Genomic DNA, 19,074 nt, shown 5'->3' on the forward strand with positions numbered 1-19,074 from the left:
CCTGCTCCCCCTCGAGCTCTATCACAGGCCTGAACCTCTTTGCCTCTATTCACCATTCTTCAGTGGGCCAGCTTCCCGCCTCGGTTTTCCCTCTCAAGACACTTTTTCCTTAGTATTTTAAGAATATTTATTGATATAAGAAGGGCGCCTGGGTGGCTCAGTTGCTTAAGCATCTGACTCTTGATTTCCTTTCAGGTCATGATCTCAGAGCCACAAGATCGAGCCCCACATCGGGCTCTAAGCTCAGCGTGGAGTTGGCCCATTCTTCTCCCTCTGCTCTACTTTCTCTCTCTCTTAAATAAATAAATAAATAAATAAATAAATAAATAAATAAATAAACAAAATCCTTAAAAAGAGAGAGAAAGAGAGAGTCTAGCTTGAGCTCTGCCCCATGTCCAATGGGTAAAGCTGGCTACATAATCTCTGGGATCCAGTGCAAAATAAAAATGTGGGCTCCTTTGTTTATTTTTTATTTTTATTTTTTAAAGATTTTATTTATTTATTCATGAGGGACACAGAGAGAGGCAGAGACACAGGCAGAGGGGGAAGCAGGCTCCACGCAGGGAGCCGGATGTGGGACTCGATCTTGTATCTCCAGGGTCACGCCCTGGGAGGAAGGTGGCGCCAAACCTCTGAGCTACCCAGGCTTCCCTCCTTTGTTTAAAATTTATTAAGAATTTAAAGATTTGCAACAGCAAAGTGTTAAACCAAACAGAGGGTGTTTCTAAGTATGGGGTCCTATGTGACTGCACAGGTCATGTGCCCACGAAGCTGGCCTACCCATGGGCTCTACAGAGACTGGCTGTCTCCTAGATGCCTAGAGCCCATGCATGCCCTGTTCTCAAAATGGACATTCTTGCCTCAGGCTCCACATTGGCTTTCGTCCCTTGCTCTGCACTCAGCCTTCCCCAGCTGCACTCTCTGCACCAAGGCCAGCATGCTGGGCATTCCAGCTCCAGCATAAGCAAACTCCCAGGGGCCGTGTCAGCCAGGCAGCGTTGTTCTGGGGGCACCCACAGAGACCAGGGTGCTACACAATGATGTCCCTGTGCCTTGTGCCTTGTCACAATGACTTACCCTGTGCCTTGGGTAGAAAGTCTCTCCAGAGATAAGAGAGCAATGAACTATCAACCAGGAGACCTGGGTTTTAGTTCTTGCCCTGCTGTTAAATTTGCTGTATGTTCTTTTTTTTTTTTTTTTAAGACTTTATTTATTCATGAGAGACACAGAGAGAGAGGCAGAGACATAGGCAGAGGGAGAAGCAGGCTCCATGCAGGGACCCCGACATGGGACTTGATCCTGGGTCGCCAGGGTCAGGCCCTGGGCAGAAGGCAGGCGCTAAGCCACTGAGCCACCCAGGGATCCCCATGCTATGTGTTCTTAATGGGCAAATTGCTTAACATCTTGGCACCTTAGTTTCTTTGGGGAAGAGGGTGGGATGAGATAGTCTTTAAAAGCACTCTGAGTTCTTTTTTTTTAAGATTTTAAAAATTTATTCATGAGAAACACAGAGAGAGAGGCAGAGACACAGGCAGAGGGAGAAGCAGGCTCCATGCTTCTTCATCCCAGGACCACTCCCAGTTCTAAAAGTGTGTATTCAAATGACTCTAAGAGACTATAACGATAACCACCTTTGCTTGAGCATTGACCCTATCCCACTCGCAAGCTCATTTCATGCTCACAGCAATCCTATGAGGCAGGTGCTGTCATTCCCGTTTTACAGATGAGGGATTTGAGTCAGATGAAGCCATATACTAGGGACACCTATATGTCCCTACATGTGGCTCAGAGGTTGAGCGTCTGCCTTCGGCCCAGGGCGTGACCCTGGGGTCCTGGGATCGAGTCCCACCACGGGCTCCCTGCATGGAGCCTGCTTCTCCCTCTGCCTGTGTCTCTGCCTCTCTCTCTGTGTCTCTCATGAATGAATAAATAAAATCTTTAAAAAAAAAACCCATATACTAAAAGAGAAAACTTTGGGAATGATGGAAACATTCCGGAACTTGGTTGTAGTGATGGGTGCTCAACTCTATAGATTTACTAGAGATCATAGAATCATATGCTTCCAATGGGTGAAGTGCATAATGCATAATGTATACTTCCAAAGAGCCGTTAAGACGCTAGAAATAGAGGAGTGGACTGAAGCTCGGAACTGAGAGAGCCCTTCACCACGACCCCACGCAGCCACTGAGAGCCCCTCTTGTCTGCCTATCCAGAGCACTCGAAAGCACGGCCTCAGGAGCTGGACCTGCCAGCTCAAAGCCTGGCTCTGGCTCTCACCTGCTGTCAGAACCGCACAAGATATTGACCTCAGTCTCTTCGCCTATAAAAGACAAATCCCGATGATACCTGTGTCGGAGGGCTGTGGCGAGGATTAAATAGATTAATGTATATTAAGTGCTTGGAACCGCAGTTGGCCCGCCGCAGGTGCCGGAGAAGTGACGGACTACCACTGTCTTCCCCGGGATTGCTGCGGCCGGAGCCAGCCTTCTGAAAGGGGACGGCTTCACCCCGCCAACCCCATCCCTACCTACCCTCCTCCCCCCTTAAATAAAAAAAAGCAAACAAACACTTCTCTCTAAAAGCCATCTTTGGAAAAACACTGTGATGACTTTCAGGACATGTCACGTCCTGGTAACAAAGAAAGGGAGAGAAACAGCATCTTCCCGACAAGGCAGCGACTCGCTCCGTCTGGTAACACGCTCGTTACTGTGCCAGCTTTGCCCACAGGCTGTGCCTCCCGGTCCTCCTGAGCTCCAGCAACCAACAGAGGGCCCTCCTTGCAGGGGGCCCCGAGGCCAGGCGTGGGGTCTGAGCGGCCACGATGGGGACCACCGCTCTGCCGCACCTCCCAGCCCCCAGCACGCAGCCCCTCGCAGGTTAACGACTCAGGCTAGAGAGGGCGAGGGCACTGGAGGACAGTCGGACACCTGCCGCTCCAAAGTGAGTCCTCAAGCTCTGAGCCCACAGGCGGCGTGGGCATGACTCGGGTGGGGAACAAGGGGGGCGGGAGAAGATATGAGCTGGTGCTTTCTATCTGATAATCACACTTCTGCTTGTATTTGCACAGCACTTCATAAACCACTTTCTCTTCCATTATCTCACCGAATACTCACCTAAGCTGGGTGTGTGATTAGTGTTGTCCCCTGGGTGCCAACACCCCTTTTTACAGATGGTGACGCCCTTCAGTCAGCAGCTGAACCAAAGCGTGGACTCAGGTCTCCTGATACCATGCCCAGTGATTTTCCACTGCACTGAGGAGGAGGCAGTCAGAGTCTCCCTCAGACTCCACCTCAGAAGCCCTCATGACATTTATTAAATGCACAAGAAAATAAAGCCGTGTGATGATGTCTTTTTTTAAAAAAGATTTTATTTATTAATTCATGAGAGACACAGAGAGAGAGAGAGAGAGGCAGAGACACAGGCAGAGGAAACAGCAGGCTCCACGCAGGGAGCCCGACGTGGGACTCGATCCCGAGTCTCCAGCATCACGCCCTGGGCCGAAGGCAGACCCTCAACTGCTGAGCCACCCAGGCGTCCCGATGCTGTCCCTATATCCCCACCGAGAGCCTTGCAAAACTGCTCTGGGAGCCCTGAACAAGAGGGCCAGAGGTAAAGACAGCCCCTCCGCGGGTCATGGAACCGAGGGGCTCTGACTCTGCTCAAATCCCCAAGGTCCCCGTCAGACAACCCAAGTGGTGAAACAAATGAGCAGGGTCCATGACCTCGAGGTGGCGGGGAAAACAGGCACAGCCCCGCCCCCCCAAGAAATTGGGCTGGGCCTGGAAATGTCACCTGCTGTGCTTCCTGGAGCCCCTAAAGCCCTCATCTCAACTCCAGCCAGGTCTGAGGCTCTATGGGGGTGACAACAGGCTCCTGGGCTGATTTTTTAAAACCCACTTGTCATATTGACATTAATCCTCTTGTTAACAATCTCCTGCCCTGAAGCAGGTTTGGCTGTAAGCAGTGGAAGGGGTGGGGGTGGGGGCGAGGGGAGCTGCTGGGTTTTAAGGAACCTCAACAAGGTCAGGAGGGCCTGGAGGCCACCTTCGTCAGGAGTGTGGGTCATGGGGGGACCGGTGCTGAGCCAAGGGCCCCCAGCAGTGAGCCTGAATCTCCTTCACTTACCAACCCTTTCACTCCCCAGCACCCCTGTTGTTCCCTCCACCCTCTGCTCCCCACAACCAGGCCATTGCCTTTACATCTTATTGATTTTCATATTTAAGGAAAATCCATTTGCTTGATTCAGAGCAACTGAGTCATCGCTGCGTTCAGAGGAAAATCACTCACAAAGTAGGCACTTGGCAGGAGCGGCTTCTGGGATGGGCGGGGAATGTGCTTAGGCCCCGACCGAGTGGGCTCTGTCCAGAGTTGCTCTGGCTCCTCTTCTCCACTGCTCTGGCCTCGTCCTCGCCACTTTCTCTTTCAGGGGCCTTCACATCCACTGCCTGTCACCCCAACCAGACTCTCCTGTTTGTTCTCGGCCCTCCCCCCTGGCCCCCACCTGGCCACATGCTCTTATGTTTACCTGTTGGAGGCTTATGATTGGGACATTTGGGGCAGGGTCAGAGGGGACTCGTGTGACCAGCCCTTCATAAATGGGGGAGAAATATTAGTCATATGCACTGATGCAAGAAACTGGACCCTTCCACAATGATGGCTTCGGCCCTCCTTCCGCTTCTGGGTTGCACCCAAGGAGCTGCATCATTCTAACATTACCCATGTGGGTGAGGGCCCTGTGTCCAGCCTCACGAAGGGTCCGGGGCGGTTCAGTCTCTGATACCGGTTTGCCTGACTGTCTTGGAATCTTGGTCCTTGGGCCTAGGAGGGCAGAAGAGCTCAGTCAGTCCACTCCAGGAACCCTCCAGAAGGGACAGTGCTTCTTAAAGGACCAGGCTTCCCTTCTGCAGGCACGGGGGACTGTGAAAAATTCTAGTAAGCGCATCGCTGAATGCCAGACGCATGCAGGGTTGCAGGACTCAGACCACGATGCTTACGGAGTGCTACCAGGCCCTCTCCTTCTTCTTCTTCTTTTTTTTTTTTTTTAAGATTTTAATTTATTTATTCATGAGAGATGCAGAGAGAGAGAGAGGCAGAGAGAGAAGCAGGCTCTCCACCAAGCAGGGAGCCTGACGGGCAACTCCATCCTGGGACTCCCGGATCCCGCCCTGGGCCCGAGGCAGGCTCTCAACTGCTGAGCCACCCAGGCATCCCCAGACCCTCTTCTAAGGTGTCGCCTGTGTTTATTGCTCTTTATCCTCCCTACAATCTTACGACGCCGCGACAATTATTATCCCATTTACGTACAGCTGAAGAAATGGAGGTGGTCGGAGAATCAAGAATTTGTTCACAGTCCCAGAGCTACCAAGTGGTAGGTCCAGGATTTGAACCCAGGCGCTCTGCCCCAAGAACCTGTACTTGTAGTCGCTGTACACACACGCGGCAAGGGATTCATCTCAGGGGTCCCTCAGACACACCCCCACTCCCCACCTCAAGACAACTCATTCCTTCCATGGACAAAAACTGCATAAAGATCCTCTCCCCTGATCAGACGGGGAGGTCTTCAGTGTCACTGTCCAGCGGCCCTGGATTCTCCCCTTGGGACCGAGCACTAGGACCAGCTGCCCAGAAGGGTCCTTGGGTCCCCGAGGACCAAGATAGGGGGCTCTCATTCTCATCCTGACCCTGCTCCCAGGCAGCTGGCCTTCACCTTCTCTCGGGGGCCCCAGTGCCATGCCCAGCGGGCTGCCTGCCGCTGTGGGGTCTCTGGGCCCCATCCGCGGGGGGCCTCGCGGAGCTCACAGCCTCGTCCAGAGGCACAGGTCACGGGGGCGCAGAGCCTGGGCGACCTCGGGCGGGGGGGGGGGTGCCCACGGCGTACCGGCCTGACCCTCCCGCCCCCTCTCTGCGCCCGCTCGCACCCCCGCGGCCCTGCTAGGAGGGGGGCGGCGGAGGGCGGCGGAGGCAGCGGAGTCGCCCTACCTCGCCGCGCGCCTACGCTCCGCGGGCACCTCTGGGCCCCCCGGGAGAGGGCGCGGGGCGCGCGGAGTCGGGAGCGCGCGGGGGGCGGCGGGCCGGGCGGGGCTCGGTGGGGCCCGGGGGGCGGGGCGGGGCGGGGCGGGGCGGGCCGGCGAGGGCAGGGAGGGGTTACGGGGAGGCCCCCCCCGCCCGGGCCGCGTCGGAGGCGGCGGGGAGGCCGGCGCGCGCCCGGGGCAGCGGGTCACCAGGCTCCGCCCCGGCCGCCCGGCCCCGGGGACGCACTTTGTTCGGGTGCCGCCTCCCCGCGCCTTGTGGGGCCGGGGCCGCAGCGGCCCTAGAGCGAGGCGCCCCCGGCCGCGGCCCCCGAGAAACTTTCTTATCGCGAGGAGAGCGCGCCCGGGCCGGCGCCGCGCGGGGGATGCGCCAGGGTGCGCGGCGGCGGGGACCCGGCCCTGGAGCCCCAGCCCCAGCCCCAGCCCCAGCCCCAGCCCCAGCCCCAGCCCGAGCCGGGGACCGGGACCCGGACGGGGACGGCGGGCGCGCCGGTGAGTGTGCGCGGAGGCGGGGCGGGGGTGCGGACGGGGCCGGGGAGGGGATGGGGATGGGAGGGGGAGGGGGAGGGGATGGGGACGGGACGGGACGGGGACGGGGACGGGGAGGGGACGGGGCCGGGCAGGCTCGCGCGGGGCTCGGGCGGCGCTGGAACAACAGCCGGGGCGCTGCGCGTCTGCCCCGGGGCGGGGGGCTCACTAAGGGGCCGCCCAGTTCCGGCCTTTCCGAGCCTCAGTTTCCCTCCCGTGGGATCCCCGCAGTGTGAAGCGTGTCGAGCCCTCACCGCCGGAGCCCCCGAGGGCTGCGCTGCCGCACACGCACACGCGCGTGCCCCAGTCGGTCCCGTCCCCGCGGGGCGAGCGGAGCAGCCGGGGCAGGTGACCTCGCTCGCGGGCGGCTCCCGGGGGCGCGGGGGCGCGGGGTGCGCGGAGAGGTGTGCGCCCGAGCGACCCTCGGGGCTGTCCGGCTCTGGCGGCCGCCCAGGACCAGCGCCCCCGGGACACGGGAAGGGGGAAGGGCGAGGCCGGGTGACTCCGGGGCTCACCTGCGGGCTCGGCGCCGGGGCTGCCCGGGTCCCCTCCGTGGGAGCGGACGGTGGGACGAGGCATCGCCGAGGCTGCGGAGGCCCGGGGGAGGCAGCATCCGGAGGACGTAGGGGGGTGTCCTGGGGGTGTGCTGGGGTGTCCTGGGGGTGTCCTGGAGTGTCCTGGGGGTGTCCTGGGGGTGTTCTGGGGTGTGCTGGGGTGTCTTGGGGCTGTGCTGGGGCTGTACTGGGGCTCTGCTGGGGCTGTGCTGCGCCTGTGCTGGGGCTGTCCTGGGATTGTGCTGGGGCTGTGCTGGGGGTGTACTGGGGCTGTGCTGGGGCTGTGCTGGGGGTGTACTGGGGCTGTGCTGGGGCTGTGCTGGGGGTGTACTGGGGCTGTGCTGGGGCTGTGCTGGGGGTGTACTGGGACTGTGCTGGGGCTGTGCTGCGCCTGTGCTGGGGCTGTGCTGGGGGTGTCCTGGGGTTGTCCTGGGGTTGTGCTGGGGCTGTGCTGGGGCTGTGCTGGGGCTGTGCTGCGCCTGTGCTGGGGCTGTGCTGGGGGTGTCCTGGGGCTGTGCTGGGGCTGTCCTGGGATTGTGCTGGGGCTGTGCTAGGGGTGTCCTGGGGCTGTGCTGGGGCTGTGCTGGGGGTGTCCTGGGGCTGTGCTGGGCTGTGCTGGGGGTGTGCTGGGGATGCACTGGGGGTGCGCTGGGGGTGTGCTGGGGCTGAAGTCCACCCGCGGACAGGGTGCCTTGTCCCCCGAGCCCAACCCTGGAAGATCAGCTGGCGAGTCAATGGGACTTTGTTAGGACCGCCGCGGGGCGCAGCTGGCGCCGGCTTGGGAAGCGCCGGCCCCGGGTTGATAAGGCGCTGTGTGTGTGGCTTCCTGTTCCCGAGATGGGGATGCCCCGGCCTGCTCACAGCGCGGAAGCCTGCCTAGGTTTTCATCTTTCCGGATGCTGAGGTCCCCTGCTGCTGGCTGCTGATGGGGCAGCTGGACTTCGCACAAAGAACCCCTCCCCAAGGAGGCGGAGCTGCCCTTCAGGGGCCTTGGCTGCCCTCAGCCCCCAAACACATGTCCCTACAGCCTCCTTATGGATTTTTTTTTTTTTTTATCCTGCCTTGAATTTTGGTTAGTGTGTCCTTGAGATGAAACTGGGAAAGGACACTGTGACTATGGATTTCCTCCCCTGAAAATAGAGCTTTTTCTCATCTTTCAACATTAATTTCTAGGGGAAGTTATCTAGATGTAGTTCCCTATTGGCCTGTGTCGCTAACAGCCCAGATGATCAGAGAGCAAATAATTTGCCTGGTTCGGTTTTTCACTTCTTTTAAAATGGAGCTGGGGGACGTTGCTACTCCTGGAAGAACAGACAAGGCTTTTCAGGTCTGTGCTTCAGCCTCTGGGACCCAGTGACAACTTCTCAGGTGAAGGGGGAGCAGCCCCTATTCCCAACTGGAGATTTATATGAACCCCCCCCCCCCCCGCCCTGGGGCAGGTTTCACACTCTACTTTGTGTTTTAGATATTTGGGATTTGTGCACATGCCTTATCCCCCTATGAATGCCGTCTAGCCAGATACCCCATCCCAGCCCCCAGCATGTAGTAGGCACTTTCTAAATGTTTGCTAGTCGTACAATTGGAAAAAATCTAAGGAACACCCACCCAGAGGCCTCCCATCCAAATCAGGTGCCCTTTTATTCATTTTGAGGGAGTTGCTTAATTGCCTCCACCACACTCTTTCCCTCTTAAAACCTGGTCCATAAGGGGGATTGATTTGCCCACAGATGGGCAATATTTAAGCATCAGGGCCTTTTGTGAGGTGTACCTGGGGAGCCCTGGCCTGGGGAAACTGAAAACAGGAATGCTGTTTCTCCTTCCCTTGCCAGATCTGCTCCCCTCCTGAATCCACCTGAGCCTCTGGCATCCCCTCGGCCTTGGTCAAGTAGAAAAGAGTGGCCTAGAGTCGGAAAATCTCTCGTCTATTCTTTAAAATTTGTCCTTTTTCCACTTTTTCCAATCAACGTCACTTCCCCTTTCTTTTAAAGTTCTTTTGAGGGGCACCTGGGTGGCTCAGTACTCTGCCTTTGGCTCAGGTCCTGGGATGAGTCCCGCATGGCGCTCCCCGCAGGGAGCCTGCTTCTCCCTCTGCCTGTGTCTCTGCCTCGCTCTCTGGGTCTGTCATGAATAAATAAAATCTTTAAAAGAAAATAAAGTCCTTTTGAGTTCTTAATGGGTTTGGCCTTTAGAAAAGAAAAGAAAAAAAAAAAAACTAGACTGTAAAAGTCAAAAGCCTCTCTTCCCTTCCCACCTCCTATCCTGCCCCTGCCCCTCCTCCCTTTAGGGATAATAATCAAGAGTGGGGGATGGACTCAAAGCCATACAGCCCTCTAGGCACAGGTCTTCTGGCCACCAGTCTAGGACTTACTCCCTTTCAGCAAATGCCTTCCTAGCACTCAGAATTTTCTCTGCCTAGTGTTTCCATCCATAGATCTTGGCAGATGTTCCTTAGCTGTCAGTGAGAGAGGAACAGAAACGGGTTCAGGGGAGCTGTCTCAGTGATGGAACCAACACCAGCCCTTAGTGTCTCTGGAGTATGGAGAACTAAGAATGTGGCAATACTTGGCAAACCCTTCATCTTTCTGGCCCCTAGTCACAAAACAATAATTAAAAACACTTTTAGTTCCTTCTTCAATGTAAAAAAAACAAAAAAAACAAAAAAACAAAAAAAAAACAACCAACTTTTCAAGTAAGAAACACCCTCTTTGGTATAAACAGTTTGCTGGGCCTAATCTGTTCTTTCAACCTCCCAGGAAGGCTGACTCAGGCCTGATTTCCTCCAAGGGGCCTGGGACTTTGCTTCCCAGCTTCCTGTGACTCTTGAGAGACGTGAAGGGAAGCAGAATGGCCAAAACCCAGGCCTCTCTGAAGTGCCTGCGGATGTGGCGCCTCTTCAGCACCGCCTGTGCAGTCCACCCTGCCAACCCATCGACTCTCTGCTCCACTTAATTTTAATATGAGCTGCACTAATATGCGTGAAAAATGAAAGGTGCTGAAAAGCATGTGCCTCCACCAAGACTGTTAATAACAAAATGTTTCCACTTCAAAGGATCGTGAGACTCTTTTAATAGCCAAGCCTTAGATGCTCTGGAAGCTTTCCTGAATGGGATTTTTTTTTTTTTTTTCATTTCTTTTTCAGGTTGTTCATTGGTGGTGGTAGTATTGAAACACAGCTGATTTTTGTGTGTTGATCCTGTACTCTTGCAACTTTGCCAAATTATTATGTGTGTGTTAGCCTTAGTAGCTTTTTGCACGTGTGGAGTCTTTGGGGGTTTTCTAATGTAGAATCGTGTCAACTCTAACTATAGTTCTTCATTTCCAATTCGGATGGAAATGAATTTATTTATTTTTTTTTAATTTTATTTTTCTTGAGTTTGTGGGTTTTCCCGAATTGCTCTGGCTAGAACTTCCAATTCAATGTTGAGTAGCAGTGGTGAGACTGGAAGTCCTGGTCTTGTTGCTGATCTTAGAGAAAAAGCTCTCAGTTTCACCATCTAGTATGATGCTTGCTGTGGGGTTTTCATAAATGTCCTGTGTCATGTTGAGGATATTCCCTTCTATTTCCAGTTTCCTAAGTGTTTTCATCATGAAAGGTGTTGGATTTTGTCAGATTCTTTTTTCTGCGCCAATTAAGATAATCATGTGTTTTGGTTACATTACATTGATCGTTTTTTGCATGTTGAATTACCCTTCCATTTCTGGGATAAATCCCTCTGGAACTTTTTTTTTTAATTTGCAAAGTTTTCTTCCTTTTATTTAGAAAGACTGAAGATGGGGCACCTGGGTGGCTCAGTCAGTTAAGCATCTGACTCTTAGTTTCAGCTCAGATCATGATCACGTGGTCGTGGGGTCGAACCCCGCGTCGGGCTCTTGGACTCAGCACTCAGTGTGGAATCAGCTTCTGATTCTCTCTTTCCCTCCTGCTCACTTTCTCTTTCTTTCTCTCTCAAATTAAAAAAAAAAAATCTTTTTTAAATAGATTTTATTTATTTATTCATGAGAGTCACCGAGAGAGAGGCAGAGATACAGGCAGAGGGAGAAGCAGGCTCCCTGTGGGGAGCCCGATGTGGGACTCGATCCCAGGACCCTGGGGTCACACCCTGAGCCGGAGGCAGATGCTCAACTACTGAGCCACCCAGGCGTCTCCCGCCAAAAAAAAAAAAAAAAAGAAAAAAAAAGAAAAGAAAATCTTAAAAAGACTGAAGAGAATTTGACATAATGCTAGCAGTACAGTTTGGTGGGTCAATGCACATTCGTTCTATTTTTCTTATAGTCACTGTACTTGAAACCTTAAACAGTTTTTTTTATTGTGGTAAAATACATGTAACATAAAAGTGACCATTTTAACCACTTTTAAGTGTGCAGTTCAGTAGCATTAAGTGCATTCCCCTTGTTGTATGACCATCACCATCATTCATCTGCAGAACTTTCTGGTCCTCCCGGGCTGAAACTCCGTGCCTGTTATATAACAGTTAACTCTGCACTCTCTGCTCCCCCCACCTCCAGCTCCTGGCAATCACCATTCTGCTTTTTATCTCTATGAGTTAGTGAAGACTCTGTAATAGCTCGAGAAGTCAGGACTTCATGGCTTTGATTGAAGGACGAAAGGGCCTCACCTGCCTTCCAAAGGGAACATCCTGGAGGGATTTTGATTCGGATATTCTTGACTTACAGACAGCCCCTCAACAACCACCCCCGTGTCCCAGACTTTGGGCCCGGATGTAGAGAAGAACGGATCCCTGGTGGTCACGAGGCTCAGAGGGCACCCAGCTCTGCCTCTGCGTGAGCTTCATTTTCTCCAGTTCACTGGTCCTCCACCTTGGCTGCGCATTAGAATCACCTTGGGAGCTTTTAAAAATTACTGATTCCTGGGCCCACCCCCAAGAGGTTCGTCTTCATCTGGTTCAGATTGCAGCCCTGGGGTCTGTCATTGTCTAAGGCCCCTGCAGTGACTCTGATGCACAGTGAGGGTTTCAACTGCTCACTGGTTGAGCTGATTTACTCCCTGGAACCCTTGGCTGGTCACAGCTTCCAGTGACGCAATTCCCTCCCCATCTGGACAATAATACTGACCCACTTTACATCCCTCCCCTGATTTTAAAATCCATTTGTAAATAGAATAAATGTCAACTTCTGTAGAATTAAACTTGCAAACTGGTAAAGAGCCTTAACTGTCCTGTAGCCCTATTTCTTTTTTCCTTTTGCAGATACATCAGGCCCCCCTAAAACATCCCCACCAGGGGTCATCCAACTTGGACACCTCTGTTGCTGGGCAACTCCCAGCAACGGTGGGTGTATTGCAATCATCTTATTCCATATTTGGACAGCTTGGTCTCTCAGAGTTTCTTCTTGTATTAATCTGTCATGGGTGTGATTTCTACCCATTGGGGAAAGATAACAAAAGGTGAACGGGCTTCACCAAAACGCATCCCCAAATAAAGTTAGGGGATATGCAACATAAAGCATGTGGAATAAGTGCAATTGCCCTACACAGTGACAGCCCTTCAAGATTTGGAAATGGCTACAGTGTGCCTGCCCTGTCTTTTCCTCTCTGCTCTCAGCTGCCCTGTATTTTTGCAGATCTCCTTCAATGGATGTGTTCTCAAGTATTTTCTGGGAAGATGTATGAGGTAATAGCAAGAATTAGCAAGAATTTAGATCATGAAATGAGCCAGACTTGGAGTCAAGGTCCAAGTCTTGACTTTGTGTGTCAGGTCCTTAGCGCGTGATGAGTGTTCAGCAAATACTAGCCATTGCAATCACATTATCCACAGTGACATCATTATCTCTAGCTGTGTGACCTGAAGCCGGCCAGGGAACCTCTTAGAGACTCAGTCCCCCCCCCCACCCCAAGAAAAGTCAAATGAAAATGCCTTACTCCGAAGACCTTGTTCCCCAGCTTGCCTGAGCTCAACCTCCTTCCTGTCCTTCAGTGATCCCTGTGTTCTGGCAAGTTTGGGAAATGCAGGTGAGGAGTGACTATGGATCAGGTGAGGCCACGTGAGCCCTGACCCAGTCCTGGGCCATGCAGGGTGTGAGCTTGGTTCATCCAGATTGCACCCCCCCCCCCCCCCGTTATACTAATAACCCTTTTTTTTTTTTTTTTTTTATACTAATAACCCTTAAGACAAACTACAGTTTCTCTCTCCATTTGAATGTGTTGTGTCCAGAATGAAATGCAGCACTCCGGTTACGGGCTACTGGCACCATCGCCCATGATCAGTTGGGCAAAGCAGCTTTTTTTTCCCCTTCAATTTGTAGATTGCCCCTGCAAACCTGCAAACTGGCCTGTCAGGGAAAAGATGGGAGCATGAGGGCATAAAGGGGTGAGAGTCTGATCACACCTTCTGCTTTGTATTGTTTGTTGTTGAACTGATTTGTTTCGTTTTGGTGTTACCTGAATTTTCTTTCTTTCTTTCTTTCTTTCTTTCTTTCTTTCTTTCTTTCTTTCTTTCTTTCTTTCTTTTTTCTTTCTTTCTCTTTCTTGTTTCTTTCTTTCTTTCTTTCTTTCTTTCTTTCTTTCTTTCTTTCTTCCTTCCTTCCTTCCTTCCTTCCTTCCTTCCTTCCTTCCTTCCTTTCTTTCTTTCTTTCTTTCTTTCTTTCTTTCTTTCTTTCTTTCCTTTCTTTTTTTTGTAGATGGCAAGGATAGCATAGAATGTAAAGTCAATTCCCAGTGCCTCTTTTCCCAGTTCATTGGTGCAGATAATTGAGTTGACTGGAAGGAGTATCCGGGTTCTGGGTAGTGCTAAGATACCAACTGTTCTCTTCCTGCTTTCCTTTTAACACGAGAGAGACAGCTGATGAGACACCCGGTGACGGAGCCTCAGCCAGGACCCAGAATGGGCAGCTGTCTGCCTGGCTGTGCATCTGGGGCTCTTCTGTCCCTCTGCCCTCCCTCCCCAGAGCTTCTGAAGCAGGTCTCCATTACCCCGGGTGTCCCTACACCGCAGAATGCTGACCATCAGCCCCCTACCTGGGAGCTCTCCATCACCTCCCAGGCATGGTCAGCTCTCTAAGGGCTTTATGACCTCAGCAAAGCTGCCCCCACCTCCCTGGGAGGGACTGTTGGAAACTGCAGTGTTGGGCCAACACCTAATTCCCGGAGTAGGCAAAGGGCTGCATGACCTTAGGTGCTTTCCAGCCCTGCAGGTGCCCCTCCGTCCCCCCCGCCGCCACCCCATAAGGTTTTATTCTGAAAAATGTCTAATCAGTAGAGAAAGTGAAAGAGTAGTACCATTCATTAATGTCTGGACTCACTAATTGTTAACATTTTTTTAAAAGATTTTATTTATTCATGAGAGACACAGAGAGAGGCAGAGGCCCAGGCAGAGGGAGAAGCAGGCTCCCTGCGGGGAGCCCCATGTGGGACTCGATCCCAGGACCCCGGGGTCACGCCCTGAGCCAGAGGCAGATGCTCAACCGCTGAGCCACCCAGGCATCCCTTGTTAACAATTTTTTTTAAGAATTTATTTATTTAAGAGAGAGAGTATGAGTCGGGCAGGGGCAAAGGGACAGGGAGAAGAAGACTCCCCGCTAAGCAGGGAGCCCCATGTGGGGCTCGATCGGGGGCTCGAGAGGGAGCTAGACGTGGGGCTCTGGGCTCTAACCCACGACCCTGAGATCATGACCTAACGGACTGAGCCACCCAGGAGGCCCTGATGGTTAGCATTTTGCTACACTATGCTCCCTCTGTCTCTGTCTCTCTAATAAAACTCCTGAGCCATTTGAAAATGATTTGCTGACATTGTGACACTTAGGCCCTAAATACTTCAACATGTATTTCCGAAGGACAAGGGCGTTCTCCTACATAACCACAGCCAATGATACTGGCTTTAGCAGAAGTATTTAATCTACGGGCCATATTCATATTTTCCGGTCGTTCCCCAAGTGCTCTTTAGAGAGCGCTGTGCATTTTTTCCCACCGCAGCCTGCTGTGTGGAGGCTCGAACTGCAGCTTTCTCTCCCAGAAGAAGGACATGAAGTCCTGATCCTTTAAATTGGGATCGTGATGCACGGAGTACAAAGTACTTCAATTGCACTTAATCTTTATAGCCGCTGAGTGAGATAGGTACTGATGTCCTGGGTGCCCTGGGAGTGTTAATACTTTTGTTCTAAACACAATGTAAAGAGTCTTATAATTTTGCTTTCCAAGGTGTTTGGACATTGATGACTCATTTCTTAATAATTTAAAATTGGCTACTTGTTGGGATCCCTGGGAGCCTCAGTGATTAAGCGTCTGCCTTTGGCTCAGGGCGTGAACCTGGGGTCCTGGGATCGAGTCCCACATCCAGCTCCCCACAGGGAGCTTGCTTCTCTCTCTGCCTCTCTCTGTGTGTCTCTCACGAATAAATAAATAAAATCTTAAAAAAATAAAATAAAATTGGCTACTTCTTGGTAACCCTGAACATATACAGAAACTACTATGAAGTGAGAAAAGATTTGTCACCTATAAGTGATTTCCAAATATAATTATTTTTTATGAAAATTACATTTACATATCGATGCAGTTGATATGACGTTTCATTTTGTAGATGTTTCGTTAAACTATGGCTAGTCTCCATTTTGCAGCTTTTATTTTTTTGTATTGTGGAACCCATGACGTTTTCTCCCATGGGCCTCCGAAAAGCTCCTGGGTCGCAGGCCTTCCGTCCTAGACACAGGTGGGGTGGGCGGGGAGCACACCTCTGGTCCCTGAGGGATCTGTGGGTGAGTATTGGAGACTGGCATCACTCGGGGACATTCGTGGCCTGAGCCTGAGAGTGTGGCTGAGCTCTTAGGAAGTCACAAGACCCAAATCCCATCCTCCTGTCGTGGGTCCTTCTGGGGTCTTGACTGCAGAGCTTCCTGCAGCTTAGGGTACGACCTTCACTGACCTATTTCACAGCCAACCCCTCATTTCCTTTTCATGGCAACCCTAGGAGGTGGTAAGGCAATCGTTCCTCTTTATACACACGGGGAAGGAGGACTCCGTGAGGCTGGGTAAGTTGCCCAAGGCCTTATACAGCAGAGGGGGGAGCGGCTTCAATGGCCTGTGGTTGTCCTGATACACAAATGCAGAAATCACATTGAGGTTTTCTGTTTGTTTGTTTTAAAGATTTTATTTATTTATTTGAGAGTGAGAACACGAGTCGGGGGAGGGGCGGAGGGAAAAGAGAAGCAGGGGGATGCTCAGCCCCCCGCTGAGCAGGGAGCCTGATGCGGGGCTCCATCCCAGGACCCTGGGATCCTGACCTGAGTTGAAGGCAGACGCTGAGCCGACGAAGCCACCCAGGCGCCCCACATTGAAGGTTTTTTTTTTTTAAACTAATTTTGCTACTCTATTTATTTTGACAAGTCCTTAAGATGTGTCTGTCAGAGAAAGCTACTTAAAAGTACATCACCAATTTTATCCTTCCTTCTAATTTTACCCAGTCAAGGGAACAATGTAAAAGTGTTATATTTTGAGTTCTGTCTCTCATTTCCTCCTCCGAGTTGAAAATAACTATTGTGTGTGAATCTAGGGCCGCGTTAAGCTGGCAGTCCTTTAAGACTTTTGCTTTTTAGCTGGTCTGGACCTGTAAACTGGCCTTCCCCCATTTACACACCTCCTGTGATATCCAGATCTCTCTCTGCCACCCATTACCCACCTCCTTAGGGGATGTCATCACAAAGACACATCTGTTAAGGCCACATCGCACCTCTGAGTCATCTCCCCACTTCCTCTTGCTGGCCGTGGCCAGAAAGAAATGAGAGGCCACTCGGGAGGCTCTGAAAGTGACCGCAGGGTTGGGGTGGCTGTGGGAAGTAGGTGGGAAGGGCCGTTTGAGCTGGCCACGGAGACCATGATACTCTCATACCCACATCCAGCCCCAGACAAAGGCCTCTGTGTTTGGGATGGCAGGGCTGGGGCAGATGGGGGGGTGTGCTGGTATAGTCTGGGAGACGCTCCCCAGGGCAGAGACAAGCGTGCAGAGTCGTACTCTGCTGGCAGTAGCCTAGCTGGGTCTTGGCACATAGTAGGGCTCATTGATTGCTCCCAGGATAAGGGATGCTTGTCCTTAAGCTGAGGGATGGCTGGGAATGAATGTAAGTGCCGTTGGTCCTGAATTCCCCTGGCTGGCTTGGAGGCCACCTCCTTGCTTCCTTGGCTGCTCCCTGACATGCGGCCTCTGAGTGAATGGCTGTCGTGGAAATTGCAGTCCTTGGAGTCAGCCTGACCCACCAGGAGCCTCCCTGAGCTTCAGCTTCCTCACCTGCCAGTGGGGGCAGTCATACCTACCCCACGGGGCTCTGAGGGTCATCCTGAGGCTGTTACAGACCCTCTGGCATAAAGCGAATGGGAGAGGTCATCGTCGGCCTGGATCCTGATGCCCCCGCGGCCCTCCACCCTTGGTCCTGGGTGGGTCAGCGCAGCCTAGACTGCGTGACCGAGCAAAACGAAGGATGCCGCAAGCATTCAGCTCCCCAGCTCTGCACACTGTGCTTCTGGGTGGATTTACCCCCAAAGGGGTGTTTATGTACCAGACAGGGGGAAATGTTTCCTTGTCTGAGGGTCAGACAGACCGGGTGGGAGTGGTGCCGGCTGGAAGACGTATGGTCCCTCTGGGCCCCTCTGGGCTCCAGACTGCAGGCCTCTGGGGGGTGTGGGGGAGTGGAGTGGCCTGGGGTTTTGTTTGGCAAAGCCCGCCTATTATCTGGCCCAGGCTGTGTTTCCAGGGCATTATAAATAGCACTGGCTTCGGGAGGAGAGGTCGCAGATGTGGCCGAGGCAGAGTGGATGGGAAGGTGGGAGATTGGAAATGATGAGCTCCAGCCTTTGTGGGCTGGAGCACAGGCTGGGGCCGTCTCCATGGCAGTGGGACACCAGGGAGCGCTCAGCCTGGGTGCCTTGGAGGCAGAAGGCCTGACTTACAAGCCAGAAGAGCCTGTGCTCAGTGGCCCATGGGCCAGAGCTGCCCGTTCTATTTGCTTCCATCTGCCTCTTTGTGGAGAGCCCAGAGCGGCTGCCTGAACCCGGGCGGGGGGATGGAGCAAGAGCCCGAGCAAGGTTCCAGGCCTAGAGACATGAGTAGAAGCAAATGGCTCCTCACCTTGAGCAGCACCCTGTCCCCCCTGCCGCCCGTGTGTCCTGGGGCTGCCTTTCCCTCCAAGAGAGAGAGAGAGAGAGAGAACCCCTTACTCTTCTATTTCTTTCTATTCTCTTCTAAATTGAGTTTTTAAAAAATATTTATTTATTCATGAGAGATACAGAGAGAGGGGGGGGAGGGGCAGAGACACAGGCAGAGGGAGAAGCAGGCTCCATGCAGGGAGCCCGACGCGGGACTCGATCCCGGGTCTGCAGGATCACGCCCTGGGCCCAAGGCGGTGCTAAACCGCTGAGCTACCGGGGCTGCCCGCGTTATGTTTTATAAACCGAGAAATGCACGATCTTAAGTGTCCAGGGCGATACTTTCTTGACGGATGAATACACCTTCGTACCCCAGGTCCCAGCCCAGGCGCCTCCCGCCTCCCGCAGCCCGCAGTCCCCTGCTGTGTGCACACCCCCCCGCCCACGGCATCACCGTGCTGAGTCTTATTACCGTAGGTTAGTGCTGCCTCTTCTTGAGCGTCCCGTACACAGACTCGCAGTGTATGATCTGTTTTGCGTCTGGCATCTTTAGCTCAACGTAATATTTTTGAAATTCACCTGTGTTGGATGATGTAGTCTTTTCCTTTGAACTTCTGATGTGGGAACGCACCACAGGGGGGCGGTTAAGTGGCTGCCTTCAGCTCAGGTCATGACCCCAGGGTCCTGGGATCGAGGTCAGGCTCCCAGCTCAGCGAGGAGTCTGCTTCTCCCTCTGCCCCTTCCCCTGCTTGTGCGCTCTCCCCCGCTCGTTCTTTCTCTCAAATAAATAAAATCTTTTTTTTTTTTTTAAAGGAACGCGGCCCAGTTTGTTTATGGGGGAGCCCTTTCAATTGCTTCCATTGCTCTAGGATTTACA

At 52.9% G+C, this 19,074-nt stretch overlaps 1 protein-coding gene across 5 annotated transcripts in view; it reads left to right on the plus strand.

The window, feature by feature from the left end:
- The first annotated feature begins 6,262 nt into the window (after positions 1-6,262).
- The window catches only part of NAV1 (neuron navigator 1), a 242,916-nt gene continuing 230,104 nt past the window's right edge, over positions 6,263-19,074 (plus strand). For 4 of the 5 annotated variants that reach the window (XM_077902448.1, XM_077902451.1, XM_077902452.1 and 1 more), the window contains exon 1: positions 6,263-6,521. The gene's annotated coding sequence lies outside the window, so the exon portion shown is untranslated. The remainder of the gene's footprint in view (positions 6,522-19,074) is intronic. The other variant, XM_077902454.1, reaches the window with a different exon arrangement.

This window comes from Canis aureus, chromosome 6 (assembly GCF_053574225.1).
Source record: "Canis aureus isolate CA01 chromosome 6, VMU_Caureus_v.1.0, whole genome shotgun sequence".
In the NCBI taxonomy this organism is placed as follows: Eukaryota; Metazoa; Chordata; class Mammalia; order Carnivora; family Canidae; genus Canis; species Canis aureus.